Here is a 6,384-nt window from a genome sequence, read left to right on the forward strand (position 1 = left end):
AATTTTCTCCGATTCTTATTGGTTTAAATTGATCACGTGACCCAGTATAGTGTTCATCCGCCGAGAGTCACGATCAGCTGATAGTGCCCGTCCAAGGAAAATACCTGGATGGATAGTGCTTGTCCGTGAAATTGTTTCTTTAAAAAAGGGGGCTTCTAAAAAATAAACAACTGAAATTGTGTTAACTGAGTTTTGTTCCGTTTCCTTTTTCAAATTTTACATTTGGCTTTCACAGCTTTCATCTAAAAAAGGTTGAAAATAATTCAATATGAGTTCTGAACTGACACATGGAAGAAAATTTAGTGGTGAACAATAAAGACAATGGAGTGTTTATGTCTCGGAACTATCGGCCTGATAGTTGCCCTTTGGAAATTTGATGTTCTTAAAACTACCATATTTGCCCTTGAAGCTTTGCTTCTCAGGCAAATGTCTGTTTTAAAAACATCAAATTTCTATTGGGTAACTATCAGTCAATAGTTCCTCGACAGAAACACTCTATTGTTTAGTTAGTGTGCAGTGGTTTGGTGTGGTCAGCAAAATTGCAACATCTTCTCATAACATTTAGACACAAATGAATAAACAAAATTCCTGAGAGAAGACTAAAAGGAGGGCATTTATGGTTTCTTGAGTTAAAAAAGCTCACAATTCTTTTAACAAACTGATTATAAGTGCACTACACAACTGGAAATGTCAAATTGATAATTAATTCAGTCCACGCAATTTCTCTAAAGCATGAAGTTTAATACTAAAGCCCCAGCCAAACAATCGCAACATGTCAATGCAACATATCGCAACATTCTTGGGCGCAACATGTTGCACGCATTTGGCCACCCTATTGCAACATGCTGGGACATGTTGTAACATATTGGGTGTTGTTAGCTCAAATATAAAATGGTCAAATTTTTCATGCAGCATTTGTGGATGTTGCATGATGTTGTAGTTGTTTGGCCAGGCTTGTGCAACAATGTTGTGCCCCCACATGCGCACTAGTGCGATTTTCAATACCCAATATGTCCCAGCACATTGCAACAGGGTGGCCAAACAAGCACAACATGTTGCTCCCAATGTTGTGATATGTTGTGACAGTTGCATTCAAATGTTGTAATCATTTGGTCGGAGCTTGAAATGCTTGGCCAACAATGTTGGGATATGTTGTGCTGAAATGTTGCGATCATTTGGCTGGGGTTTAAGACCAAGAATATTTGGAATTGTTATTTGAAGGAAATTTCAGTTAGAATTCCACTAAAACAGTTTGGCCTCATCAACTAACACCTCATTGAAATCTTGAGCTCATGACCTAATTGTCAATTAGTATCACCCAATTAGTGGACTATTGCAAATCCTGCATTTTAATTGGCTACGTTACTCAAGGACTCTTACTAATAGTCCTCTAGTGGCGAAATTGGCCAATCAAGCATGACGCTTTCTTTTGTTTTACTCCCAAATAAATATTTCTTCAACTTGCATTTGCTAATTATTGCCTTTTCTGTCTGACTAGTTGGGTGATACTGAAACAATTAGACCCTTCGCCCACAAGGGCCACGGGTCAAAAGCTCATTCGGCTTCGCCTCATGGGCTATTGACCCGTAGCCCTTGCGGGTTACAGGTCTAATTGTTAATTATTGGTCGCCTATGAAAAATGCCAAGTTGAGAGCCAGATAACTTACATATGATTTTGTAAAATACAATTATTCAATATGCTAAGCTTAAATTCATAGCATCGTCAACAATAACTGTGTTAATTCAAAACTCTGGGGGCTCAAAACACTTCATACAGTTAACCTTACATTTCTTCGCGAACTTAAACGTCGACGGTCGCTAGGTCGACTTGTGGCAAGTCTACCCATTCCCGGCCACTGTTTGTAATCGCTGTTAACTTCTTGATTTTGTACAGAAAATTTCCCAGTTTCCTTTCAAAGCTTTCTTACCTTTAAATTTTCAGACGGCCTTCGCCAAGTATTAAAAAAATAAAGCGATTTTCCTTGAAATTACATTGACAGATCTCGTCTACAGCAAGTCCAACCCTTACACTTTTCAAAATGGCGGGAAAGTCCGCCATTTTGAAAATCGTCGAGGGAAAGACCCTGGGAACAAGGTTGATTGCACAGCGGGTGTTCATGGCAAAATTAGTACGTAGGGATGGATGGCAGGTTCTCTCTATTCCCCCCTCCCCCCACCCCCACCTCGAGAATCCTGAGAAAAGTATCTCGAGGAAAAACAGAAGCGTCAATAGTAGATGTTGTTCGCTTTTAAAAATATAAATAGGTTTTAAGCGCAATTTTAGTTGTCTTTTCGTGGCTGGAATTAGAAACTAGCACAGAAGATCAAAATAGTATAGCGCGCGATGCTTTTAGTCACCTCTATCTCCTGTTTCTGTATTTTAATCACTAATTTTTGAAGGTAATTTGGAGTAAAGTTACGAATGTAACAAATAAGTAGATGAATAAATAATCATTCTAGCTGATGATTATCGATTCCCTAATCACTTCAGTTCAAAAATTATTTATGAACCTGACTTGCGAACTTTGATTTCATAATCGCTCTACATATATTTGTATCGAGCACTCCTACGATTGCATGAATCCTAAAGATATTTCCTGTGAAACGAGCTTTTTGTTTATCACGGCCGTTTTGATGTGCAGAAAGAGCAAAACTTAATCGCAAATCGTCTACTTACTGAACAATACTCTTTCCACGGCCTTTTTTTCCAGAATGAGCGTCAAAACCACGCCGGACAGTAAACTGTACTCTAAGCTTTCCAGACCAAGTGTGCTTCACAGTCACTTCTCTTTTCCAGGAAATGGACTACTGGTGGGGTACTCGTGGACGAAAGACACCTAGGAAAGACCACAGTTTTAAATTCAGTGAAAAGAAAACATCAAATAACACGTAGTGAATAATGAAGTACAGCTCGAGAATCGACGAGAAGATTACGCGTCGATCGCAGGGCGGCATTTGCATTAATGGCGGGATTCAATCTCACATCCAGCGCCATGCAAAAAATCTTATATCACAGTGACCTGAGATTATTTTAAAGATCACCATTTCTTGGCATAACCTGAAACGTTCTCTTGTTCAGCGTAAGAACATGAACCGGAGCTGGAAGACAGGAGAGGAGAATGCTGCTCCTCGACTAGTATATATTGTTGTTGAAGCTACCGTTACAATTAGCCCGCGAGAGCATTTTCTTCTGCTCTTGCCGGCTTTACGTGACGAGAAAAAACCGTCAGTTTCTTTTCTCGCCCCGTGAAATAAGAACCGAAAAAAACAGTCCTATGATGGGCTCTTGCTGTATCGATCGAAGGCTTTCATTCTACCTACCACACAGCTTCGTCAAAGAGCTAAAATATTCGGTTGTGCACGACTAATTAGCTCAAAAACATTCGCAACTTGGCATGTAAGATACCAACAGAGACGCAACGTTTTCCAACCTAATCAACTTTAGCTTACCTCAAATTTCAACGGATTATATTGGCGAGCCAAAACTCTCGACAGTTCAAAATCGACCCACCTTCATTGCAAGCAGTGAGCAACTGCGCCTCAAATGGCTTTAGCATGCTTCTTTTCAAGGAATGCTATAAAATACCACGCTAATACACTAGAGATTATCTATTGTTTAGATAAAAAGCGCGCCATGCCAGATTTCTTCCGATGCACGTTTTTCTCGATCCTTCTCGATATTTCAGCTCCTGGTTTAAGCTTAATATTTTCATCAAGGAGCAAAGTAACCGTTGACTTTGACTCAGTGAACAAGAAGAGCAGCGATAACATGGTTTTCAGGTTGCAAATCATGAGGGCAGGATATTTGCATAACACAGCGGACATATCATTTCTTCGACGCTTTCGGGAGTCTATTGTTTCCTTTGAAAAAATAACTGAATCATGCCTTTCTTTTGTCCCATTTTTCATTACTAGTATTTTTATAAAACACACAACAACCGGTATTCTGTACGAAGGCAGCCTGAAATGTCAATCATCTCACGCCCTGTGGCGGGGGTACGTATGAGGGCGGGAGACATGAGACGGGAGATGACTAGCATTTCAGGCTAATGACTGTAGAGTATTCTTTAGTTTGGACACCGCACCGTTGATTCCGCCTATTTTTAGCATTAAAACTTCCACGATATCAAAACTGGTCTTCTCGTCGCAATGAGGTCCTCATTTCATTCCATAATGCGATGGCGCGGTATGTAAATGTAATCAGCCGAGAAAACAAAAGCACTTTTTACATGAACGTAACCGAAAACCATTGATCAAAAAATTCTTTTGTAATCCCCAGCGCATTGAGGTTCATGAGAAAAAAGAATGGCAGAAAATATGCAGTGATCATCAAAGTACAGTCAAGTTCTGACTCAAGACCACTCGCGATTTTCTTTCCTAAAAACATCGACTAAAGAAAGGGTTCGTTTAATACAAGAGTTATGAACAGAAGGCATTCCATCATTATGCACAATTGTAACTAATGTATATAAAAGATAGTAATGCTGCAGCACATTCTGTTGACAGTGACATATTTTATGCAGAGATTCATCTACAACTTCATGCATGATGACGCATCGATGGCGAGGTGCGACAATAATTAAGGGATCGTGACAGAAAAAGCATATAGTGAACTATGTTTGGACATAAAGCAACACACATCAACCTCCCCTTTACAAGATCGCGAAAATCGAAAGATGTGGAAATTGTAGGAGCAGAAATCTAACTTATTAATTCTGTACTGATACGCATTAAACATCTCTGGAATGTTGACAAAAATGTTGCGTCCATCGCAATGTGTGAAGCTAAAATTCATGTTTGGATGAAAAGGAATTGATCGATTGCGTGTATGAAATTAACGTGTTCTACGGTTTTCGTTTGTTTCAATTATTCTACAAGCTTTAGTAACGACGATTTCTCTGTTAGTATTTAAGAAGTCGACCAAGTAGGCGAGACTGCGCGCAAAGAAATGACATACTAAGTTTAAAATTAAGATGCCACAATAGACCAATTTCGATGTATTAAAAAAATTCAGCCTAAAACAATAGACATCCGCCCGAGACTCTGGGGAATAAACCGCACAAATTCTGTAGTTATTTCCCAGAGCCTCGTACTGAGGTCTACGTTTTAGGCTGAATTTTAATATATCGAAATTGGTCTATAATCGTCCAGATTTACAAACTTTCACATATTGCATTAAGAACAAAAGCAAGAGTTGTGAAAGTCAAGCACGATCTCCTTCACAGGTAAATCAGACCAAAAGATAACCACTAATCTTTCTCACTGGAATCCACGCGAAAAAGGGGACGCCTCGACGTCCTCATGTTGTTCGTGGCCCAGTGCACTCTGGTAAAACGTGGTGCACTCTGGTTAGATGCAATGCATTCTGGTAAAAAGTGATGAATTTGAGAATTCGCACCCCCTTCTATATATTCTTCTTAAATCCTGATTATGTTGCTGCTCGCTCGCTACGCTCGCTCCACAGCAATTAACTTCTTTCCGGCAAGAGTACAAGCCTGCTAAAGAATTTAAAATTAAACTCGAGCTGAAATTACCTGTAATAGTCGGAATAACTGGTAATGTGAATCGAAATGCACCAATGAAAGCAAACAAGCGATACGCCTGGCTGTTTACTCTATGTGAAAAGTGAACTGATCAACATGACACGAGCGTCCCCGACAGCTAGGAATCGAACCCATGACCTCCCAAACACCGGGCGGGCGCTCTGTCCACTGAGCTACGAGAACTCATGGAGAGCAAGGTCATTTAACTGAGGGTTCATATGTGACAGAAAAAGCCATCGATCATGACCGTCGAATATATGACGTAAGACCGGTTTTCCAGGTGCTACTTAACCAACTAAGCTTACCATTCAACTTAGCTTTCGGTTGCTAACAGACTGGAAACTGGGAGTTTGGCCAATGGTAAGGAAATCATAACTCTGCCATGGACAGTCCTAAGCCCGGCTGAGAAAGGAGGAAGGTTGGGCGTAGGGTTAGCACCCCTACCCCGTAAAGGCTATGCTGCTACAGAAACACCAATGATGAATCGACAAACTCCACAAGTTCTGGGAGAAGAAGGGCTTTCCTCGCGAAGGTGCATGACGAGTTGCAGGGAAAACCGAAAGGAACCTACAACGCTGACTACCCTTCTGTTGACCAGAAAAACCTTAAACATCGGAACTTGGAACATCAGAACAATGTTTGAGTCAGGGAAGACAGCCCAGGTAGCTAATGGAGCTGGCTTGGCCATACGCTACGCAAACCACCTAGCAGCATTGGCCGTCAAGCCCTGAACTGGAACCCCCAAGGTCAAAGAAAGAGAGGGAGACCACGGAACATCTGGCGGCGGAAGCTTGAAAAGGACATTAAAAGGACTGGACACATATGGAAGCAACTTGAAAGG

The 6,384-nt window shown here is 40.7% G+C and overlaps 1 long non-coding RNA gene across 2 annotated transcripts in view; it reads right to left on the reverse strand.

Moving 5' to 3' along the window:
- The window catches only part of LOC110041338 (uncharacterized), an 86,078-nt gene extending 82,465 nt beyond the window's left edge, over positions 1-3,613 (reverse strand). The window contains exons 1-2 of one of the 2 annotated variants that reach the window (XR_016202417.1): positions 3,451-3,570; positions 2,678-2,837 (exon numbers count right to left, since the gene is read on the reverse strand). This is a non-coding gene — a long non-coding RNA (uncharacterized LOC110041338). Of the gene's footprint in view, positions 1-2,677; positions 2,838-3,450 lie in introns of both variants that reach the window. The other variant, XR_016202416.1, reaches the window with a different exon arrangement.
- Positions 3,614-6,384: the final 2,771 nt, after the last annotated feature.

The sequence above is a fragment of the Orbicella faveolata genome, unplaced genomic scaffold (genome assembly GCF_042242905.1).
Source record: "Orbicella faveolata isolate gen_17 unplaced genomic scaffold, um_ofav_v1 contig_36, whole genome shotgun sequence".
In the NCBI taxonomy this organism is placed as follows: domain Eukaryota; kingdom Metazoa; phylum Cnidaria; class Anthozoa; order Scleractinia; family Merulinidae; genus Orbicella; species Orbicella faveolata.